General features: G+C 44.7%; 1 protein-coding gene across 3 annotated transcripts in view; it reads left to right on the top strand.

Moving 5' to 3' along the window:
* OLFM2 (olfactomedin 2) overlaps positions 1 to 25,212 on the top strand; it is a 1,338,492-nt gene that overhangs the window by 1,165,465 nt on the left and 147,815 nt on the right. The gene's annotated exons all lie outside the window — the stretch shown is intronic.

Here is a 25,212-nt window from a genome sequence, read left to right as displayed (position 1 = left end):
TTGTGACTTCCTGGACCTCACAAGCACTTGTGTTTTGCTGCAATGTGAACTTGCATTACTCGTCATGGGACCTAAGTGAAAAAACAGCTTAGGCAAATTCAAATAATATCACCATAATATTTGTAATACAGATAAAACAAAGTGTATAATGCCTAACAAGTTAACTACATTAAGTTATTACCAGTGCATTTAAAGTGTGTAGACCTTCTTTAATAGTTGTATCACAATACTTTCTCTTCTATACATTTATATGAAAATTACAGTGTTCTTCATGAATCTATTTTTATTAAGGAAATAATTAAAATTCACATTTAATTATCAGCTGCCATATATTCTGTATGGGATGCACATTACTGATTTGAGAACAACGTACATCTTCAAATTATGTAACTTAGTAAAAAGAGGATAAATGTTCGTAAACAAATTGACATCAGATTTTCTACATTTTTAATGACAATACTGTGCTTGATTTAAAATGACATGGCTACATTTCCAAGCTAATGTGCAGAATGCCAGGCCCCTGTTGTATTTTCCTTATCTCTTAGCATGCACATAGTAAGTAAATGTTAAGTAAAATGTATGGGTAAGTTCCACACCATTTTATAAAGTTATGTATCCTCTAGCAAAGTACATGTATACAGTAAGGCACTATCTAAGCAGCTTTGGTTTTAGTTTGGCTTTGAAGTTCCATGTCAACGCAATTTAGGCTGATAATGTTGCAAGTTATGTTCCTTGCTGTATATATGTGTATATGTGGATTATGTATGGCAGTCTAATAACTCCCCTAAATAAAATGAAATGTGATGGTCAAATACCCCAGAGATGTACATATTCCAATGTGAGAATAGGACTTCTACAGTGAAAGCACCAAATAATAATAAATCAAAGGTTTTGCGTTGATACTTTCAGGTTTTACATCACTTTCACTTTGTGAGAGAATTTTTAATTCATTCATAATGCACCCTTTTGCACAATTGTACATAATCGACATGAAAAGTCCTTGGAAATGATCCCCCTGCGGGGACCAGTGACCTCTAAGATTGGCAGTTGGTTGAATTTAAAACGCATATAAGACATGCAAGCCTTGGCATCAGGGTTTCATCAAAGAGGGGGTTCATCCATTGACCTCAACCGAATCCTGTGTGTGTCACGTGTATTCCCTTGAAATGATTTCGCACACAGCGACACCAGGGGATGCCCCCAAGATGTCCCCAATGTACCGCTCTCTGTTGGTTACCAGCTAGGTTTGTGCCTTATACCTCTCATACATACATATGTGTGTCATGGAAAAGGATGAACTATAGCATTTTAGGGATAACTAGTGGATGCATCACTAGTATCATGTCTTGAAACACTTGTGTATAGGCGCGCTATAAATAAATTATAATAATAATTAAATACAAATACAAATACAAATTATTATATCATATTCACAGGAGCATAATAGCAAACATTTTTGAAACTATGTCCTGTGTGTGTCCAGAGCACATTGAGATCATGGGGCGAGACGAGAAGGAATAGTGGGCGTTGGGGCAATATATTCATCTTGCATCACTCTGCCGTCCACCCACTTTGCTGAAATAATGACCTGTACGCTCTACCAGTTCCTCCATTTCCTTGATGACATTGCTTCCAATATGTTCATATTTTCATATTCATTGTGTTTCTATTTCCAGATGTGGCCATCCTATAGAGTAACTCTTTGAACTGCAAAGGTCTACAAACATGTGCACCTAGAGAGCAAAACTATGCTGCCATTTCCATATGTGCCGTCAATCTTTCAATGCAGCTGCCCACACTGTGCAATATCAGACCCCATCATTGGTCCTCCATAATGACATGACATCAGACACTCTGGGCAAGAATATGCTGCCTTTATGCAGAAGTGCCTCGTGGGCCAGTGCCACTGGAAAAGCAAGGTGGCAGATTCTTCTTGGAATTGGCAATGGTCGTATTTGGATGTTGTAGTTGATCACTCCTAAGCCTTGGGCTTCCTATATCTCTCTGCATTTTAAACACTGTCTTTTTTTCAAATCTTCTTGTGTTCTTTTGCTTAACACACCATACATTTGCATTTTCTCCCTGAACCTGGTAAATATATGATTGAAGAATTAACTTTGAGGAGAACCATCTCCGGTTCCGGAAGCACCTCAAAACCTTCCTCTTCGCTTCTGCTTTCTCTCTCCCTCTCCCCTGCTAAATTCTTCACCAAAACTGCACTGATCCTGCAACTGGGCCACTCTCACCGACCTCGGTCCTGGACCCAGTCACTCTTCACTTGCACTGCCTCCCTGGCAACCCCTGCACTGCGGGACTGTCTCTGTATCACTGCAGCCCCCCCCAGCACTTGTCTGCACTTACCTTGCACTTGCCAACAGCTGTCCCTATTTATTTATTATTTTATTTCTATTCTACTATTTGTATTGCACTCCCCCCTCCCCCTTCCCCTTGCATTTTTCTCTTCCCCCTACCCTGCACTTGCGCGGTCTGAATGACACCTGACCTAGTAGGATCGTTGTCTGTCTTCCCTTTGTTCCCCCCTCCCTGCCTCGTCGCGCCTTGAAACACTTGTGTATAGGCGCGTTACAAATGCCATATCATATCATATCAAAACTGAGGTAAGAGCGGGGAAAGATGAAATGTAGCATGGATGGAATGTGCCAGGTGGAGAATAAATATGAATACCTTTGAACTAATGCCTATCTTTGACATGTGCAGACCTGAACTCCACTGGTGCGGGAAGGAAAGAACCAAAAGACAGGTCTTCTCTGTCTATGCTTCAAGACTCTCTGACCACTTCCCTGTCAACATCAGGCTTTTCCCATTGCTTCTACAGTTAGGAAAAGAGCTAAAGATCTTCATCCTAACACCTAGGATCACACCCCATACACTCCCGAGTCCCCACCCTATCTGAGACTTGATGATCTCTTCCTCAATGTTTCCCCCGGTTGCTTGTAGATCCCTTGCTGCCAATTGCCCACCCTCCCCTGTTTTCAGCTCCCTGCTCCCCTTTTTTCTGCTTCCCTCACTATGTTCTTCCCCACTGACTGTAAGGTGCTCCGTTGCTTCCCGAAGCTAGATCCGTGCTCAATAAATACAATAACACTAACAGTAAAAATAATAATATACATGAACACATATCTTTCACAAAGCTAGATAATCACATAGATAAATAATAATACTAATATTAATAATACAATTTGAAAAGACAATCTCAATGTGGTGTTACTCAAACTCAGGCTTCAGTGTCCATTGCTACCGGTATTGTCCTTGCACTGTACAGGGCCTATAAAGCGTCATTAGAATATTGGCATGTTGGCAGTTACATTGCAGACAGTGCACTAATAGTGGGCAATGATGACTGGCGTATGTCATTCTGCACCCAACATTGCAATGTGTCACCATTGTCTCTTCGAGTTTTAAACGCCCGGAAACACTATTTTTGTTGTAGAGTCACCTAACAAATGTTCAACAAATAAATAAATAAATAAATAAATAAATAAATAAATAAAACACAGTATCCTCATTGGGTGGAATGTTCTAATAGCAATAATGCCCTCCTCCTTGGTGAATTACCAGATCGTAATGTTTCTTGGCCTTCTTGGACCAGCCATGCTTTACTCAGGCCTATGGCCAGTTACTACAGGACAATGTTCCTGTAATTCAACATTATTTCAAAATTAGCCGTCGGAATAGATTGTGGAATTCCTTTGGGACACCATGGAATGAGAGCGTATGTGGCGGTAATCGCTGGTATGGCGACATTCCTGGTGGCACACTTGAAATCATTTCTAGCTCCTATGACAATCCCTCACAAGACTTCCACCCCATAATTGCCTCATCCCTCGCAGCCCCTGTCCACAGACTAACGTGTGTCTAAATTCCTGGGGTGCGGAAAGAGGGGATGGACTTCCCTTATGGTACCACTGAGCATCATTTTGTCATTTTGTATGTATTTATTTATTTATTGTGTATTTGTAAGGGGCTTATACATGAAGTAAATTGTGCTTCAAGGCAGCCACAGGATAACGGGAAGGGAACAAGGGAATGAGAGGCAAATGTAACAATGAGAGAGAGAGGCGCTCCTACTAAGCTTTGTGAGCATTCAGAACGTGCAAGTGCAGAGAGAGAGAAGGGATGGGTGGACAAGTGCTTGGACTCAAACGGAGACTAGAGTGTAAGTTGCCAGGCAGCTGTTAAGTGACTGGCAGAGATCACTTGGTGGGACTGGTCAGATGCCAATCAATAAGTGAAGCCCTGTGATAGCACAGGTCAGTGGGCGCCAAGGCAAGTGCTGGGAGTGGGCGAAGACTGAAGGCGATTGGGTGTGAGAGGCCAGGACCTGGATGGACATATAAGGGCCCTGGTCACCAATCTCAGCGACTGTGAGGTTTAACAAAGGAGGGAAAGGGGGAAGGAGGAGGTGAAAAGGAAAGTCTTGAAGAGCTTCCGGAATTTGAGGTGATCCGGCTCAAGATGCCCAGGGTAGGGGAGGCTATTCCATAGGAGGGAGCAGCCGAGGGGAAGAGAACAGCCACCAGCTCGCTGTTTAGCGAAGAGCTTGACACACAGAGAGTTGGTGCCGGAGGAACGTAAAGATTTGGAGGGAGAGTATTTAGTGAGAGCCAGTAGTAGATAGTGTGGTCCTTGGCCCCAGACAGCCTTGTGGATGATGCAGAGGGATTTGAATTTGATCCTTGAAGCAACCGGGAGCCAGTGGAGAGATTGTAGGTCATGGGGCTTGAGTTGCAGTTCACTGTCCATCGCTTCCCGCTGCCCTGTTGTATCCCATTAAAAAGATTAGGCACCGTTGCAGAAAAACTGTGAGCCAGCACCTGCAATATCCCTGTGTGCTAGCATGACTTTCAGAGGAGGAGGCGGGAAAGGTTTACTCCATAAATGTCAAGCTAATTAGGCCCTGCCACATGTCATGGAGAGACTCATGAACAAGGGATGACATTTAACTACAATAACAAGGCATTAAAAAACTGCAGTACCAGCTAACATGTCCCATCCCCTGCTTCCCATGTCTACAACCCCGTTTATGCCCTCTTCTCATGTTCTTCCAAATGTGCCCATATTATTGTACCTAGTTACCCTTCTATAGCACTTTCCTGTGTCACAGCTAGGTTTGAGTTTCATGTAAACTAGGCATATGACTAAAAATCACAATATAAGTATAAGAAGGGGCAAACTAAGAAAAGAGCACTTATCTGCTGAAAGAGCAGGACATTATTATTATTATGGTAGTTATTGAGCCTGTACCTAGCTTTGAGAAACATCAGAGTACTTTACAGTGGTATACACCAATACAGATATACAATGGACTGCTTTACAAAGGTATGCAATAGTACAGATGCATAACAGAGCACTCTTCAGAGGTAAAAACAGAACAGATATACAGGTGGGGGTAGGATACAGAGGGAACAGAGGCGGGGCACAGCTGTAATGGGTGGCAGAGAGGAGAGGGGCGGGCGGCATTTAGCGAGTCAGGTGGCGTGGGGGGGCGACGTGATGGCCTACGCGTTGAGGAGGAGAGACTCCTAGGACCGGAAGAGGAAGTGGCCTGGAGAGGATATCATGTCATAGAGGCTGTTGAGGGGTATTGACTACATATTTCATAAACAGTGTTGAATTTCTTTTATTTGATCTGTTACATGAAAAGGTGTGGTTTCCCATCATACCAAAATGGGCAAGTCAATGTCTGCCCATCCTTTCCAGGAAACCCTTATACGTGTGTGGAGGGCAGTCTGAGTTAGTTACATGTCATCTGAGTGGTTCCTGGTGATATAGAAAGAGTTTGCCTCAGTGTCTGTCCCGACTCTAATGGTACTATCCAATATGAAAGAATGTCTTTGTCCGTGTGGACAATTTGGCCGAATTCAGCCACTACTAACAAATTATATGGAACATGAGGAGCAGGGGTTGTGGGGAGTCCCTTGGTACAATGGGCTTCAGAGGTTGTAGGGGCATCCCCCACTTCCAGGACATTCGAAGTGGGGGACTCCAAAAGAAAATGAAAAAAAATGAAAAAGGGACCTTGCCGCTCCAGCTCTGACTCGCTTTAGAGGGACGGAACATACATTGCAGGGGTATAGCGGGAGCACCGGCGGCTGGCTAAAAAGGTAAGCAAGGGAGGAGGGGATTGGTATAGGGCCGCTGGCAGGATAGGAATTTTGGTTGTTTGCCCGAATGTCATAAAGATTTGCGACAAAATCGACTACGGTCGATTCCGCTGCATATCTATTGACTTCGGTCAAATAACACAGATCCCACTCTAATTAGGCACATCAGGCGGGTGATAGAACAGGATGGTCTTGATGTTTTGGTGCCCATTCAACCAGGGATTCATTTTTTTGGATGCCCTCAGCCTCAGTGCTATATTGTAAGATATGTTGACAGCAGACAATAGATCAAGAGACCCGGAATTGAAGGTGTTCTACTTTCAGCCAATAGAGGAGGTAGGTTTGTTGGTGGTAAGCTTTAAACAAGCACACTACTCCTCTATGGACCTGGATATGGAATAAGAATCTCCACTACTTGTTAGCGTAAAGGATGTCCGATTCTACGAAAGACACATAGATGAATAGAATCTCTCCTTGGCTATCAGATGCCACTAAGTTGATGTGTATTTGCTGTGCATTGTTCTGATTTGTTGGGAGCTGACCTGATTCATTTGGGTGTTTGTAACAAGCAGAAGGCTTTTGAATAGACCGGGCATCTATGCTGTGTTTTTCTTTTTGTCTTTTTACTTTCTTTGTGATTTTTCCTTTTGACCTTGTTTGCGGATCTGGTCATGTGTTGAAGATACCTTCCAACTTCCACATGGACTGGGTAGGATATGAGGTCCATTGGCTACAGGTTTCTTGGAATATTAGAAGTTCAACAATTCAGAAACTACAGTAAGGCCCCAAGGTACCTGGGAAATGTAGGTTTTGAAAAATATTTTTTAGCTGCTTAAAGGGAAGTAAAAGGAAGTGATGCATAATGCTCGCTTCCTTTTCACACAAACCGGATTATGGAAATTCATAGGAAACATGATCAGCCCACATTTCCATCGTTTGATCCTGTTTCTATAGGTTATTGGCCGCTGCTTGTCTTCACTCCCTACTCAAAAAGTTTCACAAGTCTCTTGCCTGTCATCTTTTCCATTAGTTATTGTGCAGAAGGTAGCTCTGAATCCAGACTTAAAGCGGATGAGGACATTGTATGTTCTTCTAAATTCAACAATACGCTTGCTTTAAAGGACTACCTTAAACAATACAGCCTAGTGGTTTCTATTGACTGTCTTTCTACATGTTCACTGTGTTGCATATGTCAACCAGGAGCCTCCAAGCCTTACCTTTCTATTTTGTCTGTGTGATCCAGAAGCAGAGATTTCCACTGTTACCTTTTTTAATTATTAGAGTTGAAGGAACGTTCGAACCTGGAAGGGCAATTGTGTAGAGGAAAGAATGGAGGTGTTGTGCATAAGATATATCTTTTTTGCCAGTAATAATCAGAGATGCTATCAAAGTAAGATACGGAAAAGCGCAAGTGAGATGAGGAGCCAATGGTCCGGACTATCAGACCACACCAAGATGTTCATATGTAAAGGGCGTGGGATAAAAAATAAAAAATAAAACACAATCGGTGTGGCGGGCAGCAAGAGTGGCTGTGCCATGTGTGCTTGGGACGCAGGATTCAGTTACTGCAGCAGCAGAGAGCTAGGCTAATGGGTGTCAAAGTGGTCTTGGAGGAAAGGGGTATAATTGCAGGGGTGTTGGAAATTCTATAATCTCAGTGTAAATTCAGTCGGAGAGAAGGGAGTGGGTGAGACAGAGACAGAGAAGGGTGCCACTTGAGGGACACGCATGGAGTAGGTGAGTTTGGAATGGATAGGGTGGGCCAAGAATATGAACTGGGGTGCCTTGTACTAGGTACGTAGAGGATGTTGATGGGGGAGAGGTATACCAATAGTACAGTATTAGAGCAGATGAGGAGGCACAAGTTCTGAGTGACTGGTGGCTACTAAGGAGAAGCAGGTAGGTATGAGAGGACAATGCTCGGAAAACGAGTGTTGTGGGGGATGAGGATGTGAACAGCAGATTGCACAGGGGTTGTTGGTTGCTCTGAACACACCAGGATGGCGAGACTCGCAGTAGGATCAGGGTGGCTGCACCCTGGGCTCTATCAGGCCCGAGCAGGACCAACCCGTAACCACCAATAGTAGGGGCAAGAAAGCATCAGCCATGGGTGTGAGTGTTGGGAGGGGTTTGGGTGAGCAGCATATGGGTGAAAGTGGCACTACATGACATATCTGTATTGCATATGCAAAATGTTCTTGAAAATACCCATTTTCATTCAATCCATGGATATCTCACTTGTAAATAGTTCCCCATTAGTTCACCCCATTTTTCCCCAAGTCCATTGTCTGATCTTTTGGTCGAAGGATTTATGTTCAAAGGTATTTATTTATTTATTTATTTTATTTCCTAGACTTCACCTCCCTCCCTAACTTGACGATGGAAGCTTAGGGGATATTTTTGTCCGGCATGGTTATATATGATTGCTGGATTTTCATTGTCTGTGTTTTTCTGGTTCTTTATTGCATTTCTTTCTTTCTGGTTTCCTGTGTTCTTTTCCTGGCTTTTATTCTTCTCTGTTAAATTATCACTTATTTTGTACCATCTGACCAAACATATTAATATTAATAATAATAATAATAATGATAATAATAGTATAATAATAATAATAATAATATTAATAATAATCATAATGATAATAATAATAGTATAATAATAATAATAAATCAATACCATCCGTCCAATGTATTATACAGCGCTTTGGTGTGAAGCACTATTGAAGCAAAATAAACGAAACAAAAACAATAATATTTTGCAATAAAACAGCATTTTACTTATTAACAGCCAGACATGAAGAACCGTGTATGTAATCATTCATGTAGGCGCACTCCCAGTTCCAGTCAAGCATAGCCTGCATATGGCAGCATTGTGAGGTATTAATCCCAATAACATAACATAGCAGAACAATGTAACCATGCAATGTAAGTAGTATGTCACCGCGACATGCCTAAAAGGGAACCCAGCGTGAGCCCTGCAGCGGATTCAGAGGGGAGCCAATCACTTGCCTTTACAGTCTGTATGTCCCACAGGGGCTCTCTGACGAGGTCCCCAGGCTTAGTGTACACACTGGACTTACACACTTAATATCAGTGAGATACATTTACATGCAAAGTAGAGTAGCTATTCTTAAAATGTTGGTGGGGCATGACATCGGGGTGAAAGGGGCTCCTGCAAATGAGTGGGACAAAATGGTGTGCCACACAAGATGGGGGGACAGGGGGACAAACACCCTTGCCTCCCAAAGAAAATACGGCCATGTACATACAACGCACCTAATTTGGAAATCATTTGAAAATGCAAAGTGTGAGAGAGCACCTATGGTGCATAGCAACCGAGGGGGTCCATCTTATGCTTTTAGGGGGTCCCGTGCTTAGTGTGGCTGAGTCTACAAACCGATTTGTGGAGTGAAGCATGACAGGATTGGCTCTTTACCACATGCCCACCCCCGTACCCCCCAGAGACGTCCCCCGTCTTCCCACTATTGACAGACACATCTAGTGTAGGAACCTGATGCCAATGTGCCCTAACAGCTATATTGTATTCTATCTCTCAATATTTCATGACATAAATTTACGAATTAATGATCCCATGATCTGGCTTCCGAGGGACTCAGGTCCTGCGACCTCTTCCCAATACATGAACGTTATCTCTATTTGGGACTTTGAAATTGAGACTGTGGCTTTCTCCAAAAGCATAAACATGGCTGCCAGCTGACTCCATGTTGTCAGGGTCACCTTCAGCCTGCCATGGCGTTTAGTCAGCAGAACTTGACAGGCTGTGAATGGCAGGCCCATAGTCATAATGGGAAAAGCAAAACTGCAAGTGCCATTATTTTAATAGCTATTGGCTAAAAAGAATGTGCTGGTTTAGGGTAGCACTGCTGACATTGGGCCAGTTGTCAGCTGTTCAAACACAGAGTCCCTATTTGCTGTGGTCTTGGCTATCTATCAATCTTCCTGTACTTTTGCAATCCCCCTCTCATTAATGGGTTTGGAAATCAGGACTTGGCCATGAGTAAAGTAAGCCTGACTATTAACATGAATGTTTTGTTTGCAATGGAAAGGGTGCCACAATAGGTTACCAGTGCATTATTGCTAGTTACTGCCTTGGCTTGAATCATGTTCTGCAATCCACCATTAGCCCCTGGAACCATGTGGCTTCCCTTAGGGTGTGTGTGTATATCCTCGTAAATTGTTTCCGTTTGGCCATAAGACTCCATTCTATCCCCCCTGCCTCTTCTACTCTCGACACCTTCTCCCCACCTCTCCTGTTGAATTAGCATCGATCCTTTGCAGTTCCCACCCATCAAGCCTACTCCTTGGCCTTCCTCTCTACTCTTTTCTCCCTCCAGACAAAGGTCTCCACTTTGCTACCCCGCACTCTCTGCCACCCACCCAGATTCTCCCCCGCTTCTACCTGCCGACAATATGCTTGTTGGTTCTCCATGAACAGCCGCTCCCTTTTCAAGTTCCTTCTCCTGGACTTTAAAGCTATCAGTACCTTTCTGATAGTACCTTAGCTTGTTCACCATCACGTTCCCTTTGATCCTCCGCTGCAATCAACCTTACCATCCCATACCCACTCTGTGCCTCCCCTCGCTTCACTGGAACCCACTGTCCATAACAATCCCAGCCAGGCCAACTGTGGATCTCTTAAAACTTACCTGGCTAAAATGTCACTAATTGTACTCTCCCTCATCATCCAACCCTGAGCCCACCAATACCTTCAGTGACACTTAGTAATGTTTTTTGTATTTATAAATGGTAGGAAGCATTTGGCCACTTTGGTTAATATTACCCCTGTAGGTCACCTGTTTTCTAAAATATATTAATTTCCTTTTTTACACCCTCATAAACTGTCTCACCACTTGTTCTCATCTTTGTTCTTTTGTGCAGGCACTTTTCGGGCAATGCCATGTGTACATGTGTTATCGCAAGTCATTTCTGATTGTTAATTACATCCCTGTTCTAAAAATAAATAGACAAACGAATAGACATTCAAAAAAGGCAAAGAAGTATGTCTTAAATAAGGTGACCGGCAGGGAGTTCTGTGTATTCCACAAGTCCAAGCAATCAGTGGCAAACACATGTGTGGGGTGCAGGAGGATTTGGGCATTGAAGTGTTAAGAAGCTCTAAGGATGGTTGAGGAAGTGCAGTGCTTTTCCCTTGGGGTCTTCGTGATAGATAGTGGGTAAGTGCCCCAACACCCATATCAGGTGGGCCACCATTGGCAACAAATCGAAAGGGATGAACCTATATACAATCCTCTAAATACGAGAACGACAACTCTAGGACACTGAAACTGAATAGCATCTCGTTCTTCATATGAAGAGTTTTCTTGAATGAGTTACATTCGGCAATAGACATGAAGAAATTCAAAACCATGTTGATTTACTGGGCCTCATTAATAAGGGCATGGCTGCCTCCATACCAGGTCCCAGTACCGGGTTACTTCAATGATAAATAACCGGTCATTCCGACTTTGGAGGACCCGGTAATTCCTCCTTGAAGGAACCATTTCCCATTCCCATTTGAGCCCCCATAGGGCTCAATGGGAATGCGGAGGAAGCTAATAACGGGCACGTTAATAACAGCCCGTCATTAGCTCCCTGGTCCCCTCGCAGGACCCGGAAATGATGTCTGGTTTTACCAGACGTCTGTTCCGGGTCCCGCAAAGGGAACCTCGTAATACGCGCTCCTGTAATGAAGGGTGCCAGTCCCGTACCGGCACCCTTCATTACGGGACCGCCAGGGCCGTAATGAGGCCCACTGTTTATTTAACAGCACATGTGACTGACCCTGTCCTTTCCCCAGCCCTCCATGCCTTGTAGAGCAGTAACTACATGCCATGAAATCTCCCTGTTACAGTAATACGATCTTAGTGGTACGCATGCAAGTCCTATTCAAAGACTATAAAACTACATCAGGCATGCTTGACAGGTAGCTCACTTTACCCGAGATATCCAGAAGTGCAGGTCTTGCGTGAAGTCATATGATTTATGAGTTTATCTGTGCATATTTTGTGAAAATTAAAGGATGAAATATGAAGTGTCCCTGCCTAGGCCTGTCCTATTGAGCAACTAAGTACACACGGATATCTAGAGCAAACGATGACTGCACTGGCAAGTGCTTTGAGATCCTAAAATCATTGGAGAAGGCCAAGGCACTGTTCATATCAGTCCAACCTTCACATGAGGACTGTTCAGAAGTGCAGGTTGCCTTTCAAGCCAAAATAACAAAGGTTAGGGACAACATTAAAGAAACTATGGTATTGTCCCCCCCCAACCATGGAACCCTTGGTGGATCAGACTTCTTCACATGACTATCCCAAATGTACCTTCTCATTGATCACTATTATTTACATGAAGACTATGTTGTCAACCATGCAACCTACCTCCTGCTCGGAAAAAATATTCCCTCCAGAATAATTCTCGAACATCAAGAACTCTTTGTTCCTTTCCTTACACGGTTGGTCAACTCCTTTTTTCGGGACAACTGTGTTCCTGATTCTACTAAGGCAGTCACGGTAACCCCCCTGCTTAAAAAGCCTAGACTAGACCATAATGAACCAAATAAAAGCAGGCCGATTGGCAATTGTAATTTCCTCTTGAAAATACTTGTTAGCTTTTCCACGTCGTAACTTCAAAGCTTTGTGGCATCCAAAGGCATTCTCCATAAACAAGAATCATGTTTTAGGCCAGCACACAGCACAGACGGCACTGTACGACTTACAAACCCACATGTTGAACAACATGGACCGTGGGAAAACAGGAGTGCTGAGCTTACTTGATTGATCTGCAACCTTCGACTTGCTCGACCATGATATCGTCCCCTCCAATCTCTTGAACATCTAGGAAACTGCTTGAGGGGAGCTGTCCAATGGATCCAATCATTTTTGTCCAACCGACTATCCACTGGGGTGATGCTTTCTCTTCTCTGGCACCAAAGTGTGGTATACCACAGGGCACTACTCTATCCCCAGTATTATTCAACTTATATTTAAGACCACTTTGCTCACTCCCCTGGGATTCAATCGTATTATTTACGAATTACGCAATGATACTCAGCTGGTACTCGATGTCAGCAGTGATCACGCCTTTGACTCCATCAACATTCTTGACACTTAGGATCTTATTGAGTCTTGGATGACTTGGAACTGGATGTGCCTTGATGGCGCTTAAACAGAACTCCTCATCTTCAGTTCCTGGAAGGCCCGCTCTAAATTGAACTCTGATCATAAAAACCTCAACATTAAGAATTGCACTATACCAATACAAGGCAAGTAAAAACCCTGGGAATTCTGCTGGAATCTTCCATGAGTTCAGAAGCGTATGTCAACCAAATCAGCAGGAATTGTCAGTACTACCTCTGGCTTCTCCACAACATACGACCATTCATAAATGAAAAGAACTGGGCCTCTATTGCCCGAGCAACCATTTTCTGGAGGCTGGTCTATTGTAATGCTGTGCTAATTGCCGCCAACAGGTTTTGTCTGAAGAAATGTCAGACTATACAGAACAATTCTGTGAACATTATTAAGAAAATTCCAAGAAGAGAACACCTCTCGGCCCACAGGAGAGATCTCCATTGGCTACCGGTGCGGGAACGTGTTACCTTTAAAACAGGCATCCTTTAGCATTGTTGTCTTTTTGGGTCGGCACCACCCTACCTAAAATCTCTATTCAGACTCCATTTACCTAACAGATCGATGAGCTCTTCTAATCTGGGGCTGATCAGTTGCCCAGGTTCTAAACTTTCCAATAGTCTAGACAGATCACTTCCAGCCAGTGCAGAAAAGTTGTGGAATGCAGTCCAAATGGCTATCATGCTGGAAGAAAACACATTGGCCTTCCGCAGAGTGTTGAAATCTTTTCTTTTCATGTATTTGATCATCTTTCTCTGCTGGAGCTACTAGGAGCTTGATTGTCCCTTGTTTATTTTTCAGAAGGTGTTTTTCGGGCCCAGATGCCTGAAGGCATTCGGAACACTACAATTAAATACATAAATGACCCTACTGGGAAGCTTTACTGCAGCGGTGTATGTGATGTCTTATTTGGACAGAATTCACAAAGGCACAATATTATGCTTACCCTTACTAAGAACCTATACAGCCTCAGCCTATCCCTACCTATCCCCAACCTCTTCTCACAAGAAATGTTCCCCCATATTTGCACACTTCTTTGGCATCGTTGGCACCAAAAGGAGGTCAACAAATTTCTGTGATGGACCGTGATTAAGTTGACCAGATGGCACTATGTCACTGGTGATGAAATGCCACAGACGTGAGATTTCATTTCTCCATGAACTGCATTCTGGAATTGCACTCTTGGGTACCTTCAATTGCATAAAATGGGCTCAAGTCAAAGCAAAGCCCGGGACTGGAGAAGAGCGTCCCCAGCGAATTGCAGTCCTCTGGTAACCGTAGCCCTGAACAAACATCTCATATTCTGCATGGGTTCTGTAGACAGACATGGTAAGACTCTCATCAATACATGAAAATCAATGCTCCTGTAGGTCACTGTTCTGAGTCGCTTATCGCTTGATGTGCTTTGCACTCTGGAGAAAACTGCACTGAGAATGGGCGCATGTGCCGACTTACATACTCCAGAGCAGATGTGGAGGGGAGGCGAGAGTTGGCATGCTGCAGCATAGTGCGGCCTTCTGTGCACTCCCTATCACCTGTCGCCTCAACCTGGCGCAGTGCAGTACATTGTGGTGCATCCGAGGTCCTTGAAACATGGTTGTCAAGGTTGAGTTGTGTTCTTTGCATGGAGGCACTTAAAATGAGCTTTGACCGGTCCTTCTATGACCGCATTGACGTGTCCACGATTTGAGGAAACAGTCTCAAACGTGAAGGGGCTAAAATCTGGGTTAAGGAGTGGGTTGTCCAAATGTCATGTGGCCAGTAATGTCCGGAGGGTCCTAAATGGTAACTATGCAAAATGTGGTCCTCCCACCCGCCTGCAGACCCTTTGCGCACCATCTCTAGAGGACATCCCCATCACCCGGTCCCCATCCCCACTTGTGCCATCCCTGTCCCCCACAACCAAGCAATGAATGCCTAATACAAGGGTACCTCGAGGACCCTGTGATGCGTTTGCCCCTTCCATCCTCCAGTCACTCTCTCTAGCTTCACTTCCCAGTACACTCGCCCTACTCCCACATCACATGCCCTGCCTCACCGCCTCTTTCCTTCTTCATTAGCCCCGCCTCCACCTCCACGAAGAGTATGCAATGCCGAAAGGAGGTTTTGCACTGGATTATAACAAATGAAATTGAAACTGATCTTAACAAATGAAATTGAAATTGATCTTAGAATAATGTTGAACTATTTGTAAAAGTTTTCTGTTTACAAACCAAAACAAAAAAAAAGCATTGGTTGAAATGATATGGATTTCTACAGTCACTTGGTTGGAGTTCTGCCTTATATAAAACTAAGACAATATTTAACTTTTAATGGAGGGGTAAACCTATGACATGTGTCTCTTTAACCCCTTGAATTCCTTCAGCCCACTACTATGCAAACGATTATCCATCACAGTTTCCACTTATTTATTTTCTTTTTTTCTAGGTCGTATATTGATTTCTTTGTTAAAAAAAAAAGTAGCTTTTCACAAAAAACATTTTTGCATATCGTCAATTTCACATTTAAATTGTTCTTTGGAGTTAACTAAATCTTCTGAAATGTTTACTTTGCTGCGTTTTTTGAAAAAAAAATATTTTTCATAAAGTTTGTTTTTGTCAAAGTCTTTCTCACAAACACATTTTGTATCTGTTCCTATCAACACCCTTCCACGTACATGTCAAATCTAATCAAGATGGAAACAGGATGTGACATGCATCGCTCCTCTCCATCTTTGATTCACCACATGGGTCCACCATGTTCAAGCCACATTTGAGGTCAGTCTCTGATGCCTAATAATGTGAGACTCTCAAGCAGAGTGAGACAGCACCCCGACACTAGCAGCTATCCAGGATATAGTTGGAACATGATGCAACAAAGGCTTCTATTAATTTGCACCCGGGAAAGGGCTTTCAGCCAACCAGGTGGCTGGAAAAGCAGGCAAGAACGACGCCCACGTTCCAAGAGCCACCGAAGCCTCTTCTGTGGGTACCTCCATGTTTTTGGGTGTTCTAGCATCTCAGCTATCGCCCAACCCCTCTTATGTCATCCCCAGACTCACACTGTTGCTCACCCGACCCTTACCTGCTGACCTGGGGCTCCTTGATCTTGCTGCTGCAATTGTTTGTCCTATTTCTATTTACTATGGCAGTTGAAATTTTGTTTTTGTTTTTTTGATGGGTGATTAATCATTCGGAAGAGACGCAAAGCGCATATCCTGTCAAAATAACAATTTATGGGGAAGATAGCTCAGGGGCAACGTGCTTGCCTTGGAAGCAAGACGACACGGAGCAACACAGGTTCGATCCCCAGGTCGGCGCTTAGAAACCTCTGGGTTTTAAGTGCGTTATAAATAACCTATCATTTCATATCCTATCATATCATTTAAACTATGTGCAATCTCAACAAAGCCGGGGGTGTAAATTGCTATCACACCCTGTCCATGGTACTGGGACCCTACCGAGGGTCTACCTTGGCTAGGGCTGGTGGACTGTTAATTGCACTCTACACCTCCAGATGTAAGGGTAGATAGCTTAAGTAGCTCTTGTAGTGCCAAGTTCACATTCTGATAGCCATCCAGGATCCAAGTATTCCAGGCATTGTGTGTTGGATGGATTTCAGAATCTCTATGTTCTCTCCATGTGTATCTCGCTACTATCCCTTCAATGTAACTACCCACCTCATTATCTCACCACCCTGACTGGCCTGCCTCTGCTACTGTTTGCCTCCGCCATGAAAAGTCTTCAGAAAAGCAAAAGCAGACTGTAGGCACACGGCCACCAGTGGCATGTGCACAGAGATAACATTGGAAGGGCGTTCTGCTTTTTCAGCTTTAATGTTCTCTTCCCCACACTGGTACGTGAAGGTCAACAATGAAGGTGAAAACCTGTGACCCTGACCTACAGCGGGGTGCTAACCGGGGTAATGTGCCAGCCAGGGGCAAACCCTGAGTGATGGGCCCATTATTAGCCCAGGATGATAAATCCGCTTTCTGAGTCCAATGTCCTCAATCCTAAACCAATTACACTTTTAAGAGGAAGGGTGATTAGGTTGAGATGACGGCATTGAGAATTATCTATTGCACGAAAAGGGAAAACATTGACCGTTGACAATTCGACAAGATGTCGATAGCATCAGTGTTGCTCATGAGCGTGTAACGCTGAAATGGGCGGAATGACAAATTAAGAAGATGGGCAATTATCCTTGGAACTTCTTTCCCTGTGCCTGATCCATCCCAACTAGTATTTCCCACCTGCAAAAATCTGGTTGTCTTTCTTTGTTATATTGCACAATGGGTTTGCAGATGAGATGGGAGGAGCGCCGGGACTAAAACACAAAGCTCCGGTCCAGCAGGTAAGTGGAAGGGATGGGGCAAGAATGAGGATTGTTTTGGTGGGTGGTGAGGCAACCCAGGAGAAGGGCCTCGAGTGGCTGGAAGCAGCAGGCGGGGAATGTGTATTCTTGCCTGCTGTACCAGTCACCTGATTGGCCAAGTCTATTGGGGGAATGGATAACATATTCTGTTGAACCCACAGAGCGAGGAATTTCACAGTTTTGATGAGTGATTTGAAAAGTTTGATTCTCTGCGACTGATCTGAGCCTCTTACACCCAAGTCGAATGTAAAAGCAGTGGCCTCATTCCAAGTTTGGTAGAGCAGTAAAAATATGGTGCTAATTCCATTACTGTCACTTTTTTTGAGAGTAATGGAATATTTTTTACTGCATCATGCTGGAGGTAAATGCTGCACTCTAATGCCAAAAATTGGCAGAATTACTGCAGCGGAAATTGCAGCTTGCAGTTTTTCCACCAAAATCACCACGGAGTCCAACGAACTCCAAAAATTGTGATTTACACTGCATTACTGCCACTTGTGGTGGTGGTAACGGTAACTGATTTTGGTAGTATTTCAGCAGATTTACCGGTGAAATAGCGCAATGACGCAGATTGTCTGCTTTAGCGTGAGGTTAATTTTGAAAGTGAGGGGCAAAAATGAAAGACACAGCTGGATCGGCTCCAGAACTGCAATTCCCAACTATCACATATGAATTGAAGAAAGATTTTAATGACATTGTTTACCATTAATCTGGCAGACAGCCCGTGGCTGAAAAGGGCAAGCGGCGGCTCGAATAGCGGCGTTTCATTCAGCAAGAGACTTCATAATAAACCCATCATCATCACTACCGCTTCATAAATAAACAAGCGATCGGCACCTTGATCTTCATTAGGGAGTGGCAGTAAATGAGCGTAAAAACACCATCGGATCCCCGAGGAGGGAAGGCTGGGTGTCCAGCCTTCATCAATTTGATGGTCCTAACAAGGTCCGCCGGACAGAGAACAATTAACTACCAGAGGATGGGATGCACAAGCTTAACAGGGATCAGACATTTTACTCAAGATCTACAGATGCTCAGTATCCAGTATGTGAAATTGATGGGCCAGGCGGATAGCACTGGGGCAACACGTTTGTCTTGGAAGCAAAGCGATGCAGAGCATCACAGGTTTGAATCATGATCCCGTGCTCAGAGACTGGTCTCCGGTATTAATTCATGTTGCCTTTGATCAGTATCTGGGGGCTTATGGGATTGGCATGCCAACAGGGTCTACTCTTTCTTTATTACTTCTGAGGTTAACAACATGAGAATCAAGATGGGTGAGGTGCAAATAAAATTGCCTGAGATTTACATATAATTACCGTCCCCCAAAAGATGTCTTTTTGTTTCCGTGTTTTGCTTCTCAGCACTTTGGCCTGGATAATGAAATGCTGTATATGGGTATAAGAACATATCTTTCATTCCATGTTGATCACATAAGTAAGGACCGTGTGCAAGGCTTAGCGGCATGATGTACTGCAGCCTAGGTTACCTTGCTCTTTAGATGTGCCTGGACGTAGATTACAATTGTACGACAAAAGCTAAAACAAGAACATCTAGAGTGGTGCTTGTGAAAACGACTTGCCCACAGTAGCTCTTGGACACATTTTTATGACAGGAGCAACTGAACCTCTGTGCAAACCAGAAGACAGAAAAAAAAACTATTTGCCCCTAGGAAACTCTGAATGTAATGGCCACTTTATAAAGCCCTAAATTATAAGTAAGGTTATAATGTGTTTATCCTTCTACATACTTGGAAACATGTTAAGGATAACTTGTATCTCTCCGGGTAGCTATTTTTCTGGTGAAGTGTTCCTGGCCAAGATAACACCCACTTGACCAAATACAGTAACGATGATTTGTAGGGTACAAATGCGTGGTATGGATGCCCCTCAACTGTGTATTGATATGACGCAGCCATGGAATCTTATCTCCCAGATTCATGCCTGGTAGAAAGGTTATCAGTTCATGCGTTAAAGTAGCTCTAACATTTCCCCATAACCTGAGCCAACGAAGTACCAGCTGCAACAAGATCGTATACGCGATTCGTGTGCACCCTAACTCCATATGTTCTCCAAAATTTGGAGCCAAGGTTAGCAACCTCAGCAAATTCTTAAAGAATTGGTTTACCAACGTCTGGACCACAACCATATTTGAGTCACCCCATAGTTCCATCCCAAATCTGGCCACCAATGCCGCTTTGCCCTTGGATCATCGCAGCAGTGGTGCAATCGGTTTAGCTTTAAACCTAGACATAGCCCTAGTCACCCCTCGCAGGCCCTGCTTAAACCTCAATTCCTGATACATGGGCCATGGCACCAACAGTTGTGGAGAATCTGTCCCCCAGGTAATCGAAAAAATAAACCCTTGGGATGACGGTGTTCCTGCAATACATGGACCTAAAGTTAATACTCCTCCTCCCCTTCCAGCAAGTCATCACCGTTGACTTAGCTACATTTACGACCAGGTCTAACCCTTCCATAGACACAGAATACTCTGAAATGAATGATTGTAATGCTCTCGGTGTACGAGCCATCAAAACAGAATCATCCGCATATACTAGAACTGTTAGCTACTGACCCGCCACTTTTGGAACATCAGGAGAAGCCTTTAGGAGATGATTGAGGAGCTTGTTTATGTATAAACCCTGGCGGACCCCCAGCTCAACAGGAAACGAGCCAGTACATTGCCCATCAACACCACATCCAACACAAGATTGTATCAAGCCATGCAGTCTCGTCAGCAAGTTTACTAAAGGGCCTGTACAATTGATGGACCTGATATTATCCCACAGCTTGTTGCGATTAACATTGTCAAAGGCTATGCTCAGGTCCATGAATACCAGATAAATAGGCTCACCCTTCAAGTAAAGAGAGTGTGCCATTATCAGGTAAAGATTGAGTGCCTGCTCCACTGGGCCTAGCCCTGTCCCAAAACCTAGCTGGACCAATGAAAGAGTCCAGGAGAGATATGGGTCTAGATGAGACAGGAGAATCTCGGGGACCCTTTTGTATATTTGTTGGATGACGGGCATGCGCCACGACGGTGGGATGGCTCCACCTGTACAAATAGCGTTAAACCCTTGGGTCAATATCGGAGCCGACAGATCTGGGACCATAACAGATAAATCAGCCGGCACATGGTCTGGGCCTTTAGCACGGGTCCACCGCTGTTGAAAAATTGCCCTTCTAATCTCATCTACTGAGAAGACAATCGTAACCTCGGTGCCTATCCCCTCGCCACATCCCATATTCGATGTAATTGCTGGCTCTTTTGCGTCAGCCATGCACCCTGAACTCTAAAGATTTGAGAAATGATCCACCCAAACCATCTCTGGCACATTACTGACCAGTCTGTCTGTATTCTATTTGTAATACGGACCCTTCTGTGCAATCTCCGAGAGCAATTTAGAATCATAATTCTTGGCAGCCACCACCCACGTTTCCCATGCCTCTTCCTCGATTACCCGTTTTCTATATGCCAGGGTTTTCTTATAGGTAGATCTAGACCCTATAATGGCAGTTTTGGGAGTGCCTCATGCTCCCCAATGCTCGTAAAAGATCTGTCCTGGTTCTTGAGCAATCAGAGTCAAACCACCCCTGCTTCTTTTCCCACCTTGTTTGCCTAGATTACATGAGAACACCTGTGAGAGTTGGGTCAGCAACCTGCCAAACTCTTCTGATATATTAGTGCCTTACGTATCGCTGATAGGAGACTTCCTAGTTCGAGTGTACTTGAGAGTGCTGCCTTTCTCAATAATTCCTCTTTCTTGTCCTCCTAACATTTTTGTCTAAGCCGCAAGGAGTCCAACCATACCTCCATGGAATATACGCGGTTCAAACTGTCCTTCCTGGGGGCTGACTTGATCTCTAGTTTTATCAGGAAATGGTCACTACATATATTAACCAGTACCTCAAACTCCTTTATGAAACCACAATGCTCAACAGGTACACAGAAATAATCAATCATCAAACTACCTAATGCAGACAAGAAAGTGATTTTGCCAGGAATATCCCCACACACCCGCCCGCTTGCTAACCATAATCCCCATTCATGCAAGTAATGTCAAAGACGCATTCCTTCTGTGCACAGCCTGGTGTCCATCATACCCGGGGGAGGAATTCATGCCACCACATCTTCCCTGGTATCATAAAGATTATCCTCCAACCCTGTCCCCAATTTTGCATTGAAGTTACTACCCAAAACTACACATGCATTACCCAGACAGAACGTGGCGGAAAGTTCCTCGATAGCTGAGGCCAACCCACCCAGGCAGTTTTCCCCATACTGTTTGAGGGGATTGTTATAAAATGTATAACTACAAGATCCATCTGGCCTGGTCTGAGTATTTTAACAACCAATATATAATGCATCAGGGTTGTCAAGATGACCTGTGTACTCTGTATAAACATCCCACCATAACTCCTCCCACACTTGTTTCTCTCTGCCATACACTGATATGAGACAAAACCATCAACATTGATATCCTCCTGTGGCCATGTTTTCTGGAGTAGTATGACGTCTAACTCATTCAATGCCGTCTGTATCTCAGCATGGGCGAGCCTTGTTTTAATTCCGGCCACATTCCGTGATAGTGAAGATAATGTATCCCCCCCTCCCGAATACCCACTATGGTGGGGCTCATGGCAGCACTTGGTGGCAGCTCCTGACAATGCTCGTGGGCCGCCCCTGGGGTTTCACGTCATTCAATATCATCCATATTGGACAGGCAAGCGTATTAATTCTGGGTGAGTACCGAGTTAGAAACACTACCATTTTGTCCTGGCACTCCCACCCTCCTAAATCCCCACCAAGTGGCCACTGCACCACCTGTGTTTGGATCCAGCTCGGACCCATGAGCATTTTTGTATTTACATTGCCCCTACTTCTGGTGGGAGCATCTCCTCTTAGCCTATCCTGGGGATAAAAAAAATGTAGTGGTGGTAACCAGGCCCTGCGGTCTTGGCTAGGCCTGCCTAGGTTAGACCCAACCAGGAACTTGGTAACCTGTCTGTTCTTAAAGGTTACCAGCACACAGTCCCCCGCAACAGATTTTGTCATATAGCCCACCCACGGTTCTACTCTGCGGGCCATTCAAATCGAACAGGGATCTATAAAATTCCCTTTGGATATGTGAGTTAACCCATTGAGCTGATTTATTAATCAGAGCCCCACAATCCTCGCTATGCCCAGTCCCCAGAGTTGGCACGTTGAGTTTTACAGCCACCAGTGGTAAGGCTTCAGGGGGCAACTGAAAAGGGCAACACTTTGGATCTGCTCTCCATTTTGGCAACAGTTGCAACAGTTGTGCCCCCTTTTGAGTGCCCAGCTGTATCAAATGCTGGGGCAAAGGCAGTGGTCATTCTGGCAAAAGAAGGGGCGCATACTGACTAGACACACAGTTAGAAGGAGCATGTATTTCCACAGGAACCACTCATTCTTGCCTCAGTGTATTCACCCCACTCACTGTTGTACCACTTCCCGTGGTTATCGGCTGCCCCACGATAGAGTTTCGGGTTCCCTTTATGGTCTCCTTCCCACTAATATTACGGGCTAAACAGTACCTGAGCTCACTACTTAGTACCTCCCTCCTCCCAGTAAGCCCTGTGGATCCATTTTCAGAGACGGAGGGGCGCTATTGCCCTCCTGGGAAGTATTAAAGCATATAGGCTGGGTACAGGCCCTCGTCATAGGTAGTGGAGCAGGAGCTGCTAGAGCAGCTCCTGACCAAACAGCGTACCCATGTCAACCATAGAACACGGGCCGCCCCTTACCCCAGATACGGGTCCTGCTAGCTCTGAGGGGTTTGCCCGGGTCGTTTGACGAAGGGTTGCCTGCCTCCCTGTAGAGGCAATTACTTGTTCTGCAACGCTAATCTCCTCATATAGTCGTATTACTTTTTGCAGGTAAGAGTCCAGAGCCGTTCCCCCTTTCGAGCCCTGTATCAACCCAGATAGCCCCTCCATTGATGCCACCATATTCACTAGTGGAGATCTTTTCCTTGTTACTTGTTTTTTTAACTTTTTTGGGACCCTGGGTCGCCAGGCGACTGGTAGTGGCTTTGCGTTTTACCATGCTCAATGTCCTACAAAGCCCTGATCGCACAATGGATCTTATCTTATCATACCTAGAGTATTAGCACTAGGTGAGGGTGGCAGAATGGGTTAAGACTGTTGGTCTAGTCCAATATGGTTTCCAACTAAATGTGCCTTGACGGAACACCCGCTTGGCTTACTCAGCTGCCATAATCCTCCAATAAATTAATGCAGTTTAGATATCAGTTCTGATTAACGGTAGAATCAAGCCCCCTTTCAGGTATACTAGACTGGGAGCATAACCGTTCCACCGCTTGCCACTTGTCGCTTGCCTCCTATGCAATTATGCTGTTCACCCCAAGTCACAGTCTGCAGACGCACAAACCCAGACCCCAAGGAAGAGCACCGCTCACAGACCAAGGTTATTTTCCTTTATCGGAGATGATCCACGAATAACTTGGAAAGGCACGCGGTGGGATGAAGTGTAGACTGTTGTATCCCCTCCCCACGGACAGGGTTCTTTGTGGCTCAGTGTGAGAGAGCAAGCCAGGAGGGCAGCAAACGTAGACACTTGCAGCCGAGTTGGCAATTATAATAAAAACCTGCCAAAGAACCGTCAGGAACCAGGACCGGAGTGAGGGACAACAGAATTCAAGGGCGCTACTGAGAGCACTGGAAGTTCTGACAGCGTGAGAAAAAAACAAAGCAAACGGGCAAACAGCTGGTCGCCGCTGTCGCGGCTTTCTCGAATGAACTTCAGTGTCATTTAATATCGGCTAGGGAGAAGTTAAAAATTACTTCCCTGATTCCGGGCGCATATCCCTAAAAACACACGTCACGTTGCGGTACTACATGGACTGCTGGGCCTGTCCTTAGCCATCCTTCACTGCGGCTTCGCTGCGAGGGGTGATTTTAAGCAAAAGACAAACGCCAGACAGGCGTGTTAGCTCGGCTCCTCCTCGTCCTCCTCACAGCACACCCAGAGATTGCAGGGCCTCTACTTAGCCGTCCTTGACATTCTGATTCCGGCAGACAGAGGTCTCTAAATTATGTGTTCTCAACTTTGAATTATGCAGATTCAATATGTTGGCCTAGCCAACCAGCTTTCTGTCATCTTGCCCTCTGCCTACCTCCACTGCCTCTTCAGTAAAATCATGGTGTTCTGCCTCATATTATCAAATTCAGTGTTTTGCATTGCACTCTTCTGCGTGTTTCTCTTTGGTGCCTCCTTAGCTTTGGGGTGATCATTATCTCCGCCACAGACTAGTTTGTCAGGGGAACACAAAGTGGGGTGCTGGTTTGCTTATGCCATAACGTATCACTCCTCTCTGAATTCATTGTGTTTCTGTTCTCTTTGGTTGGGCTGGTTGGGCTTCATGAAAAGGGGTACCAATGGTATAATTTACTTACACCTCATATACCAGGCTGGATTTTGATGGGAGAACTCTGATGGACCATTAGGTGGGCCCTGGGGGGTGTGCCCCACATGCCACTTCCAGGGGTTGCATCACATAGCAGTGGGCATCTCCTTGGCCCCCAGATCTGCCATGCCTCTATT

The sequence above is a fragment of the Ambystoma mexicanum genome, chromosome 3q, assembly GCF_040938575.1.
Source record: "Ambystoma mexicanum isolate Mex_15411 chromosome 3q, UKY_AmexF1_1, whole genome shotgun sequence".
NCBI classification, from domain to species: Eukaryota; Metazoa; Chordata; class Amphibia; order Caudata; family Ambystomatidae; genus Ambystoma; species Ambystoma mexicanum.
The sequence above is the reverse complement of the archived record's forward strand: the minus strand, read 5'-3'. Positions and strand labels throughout refer to the sequence as shown.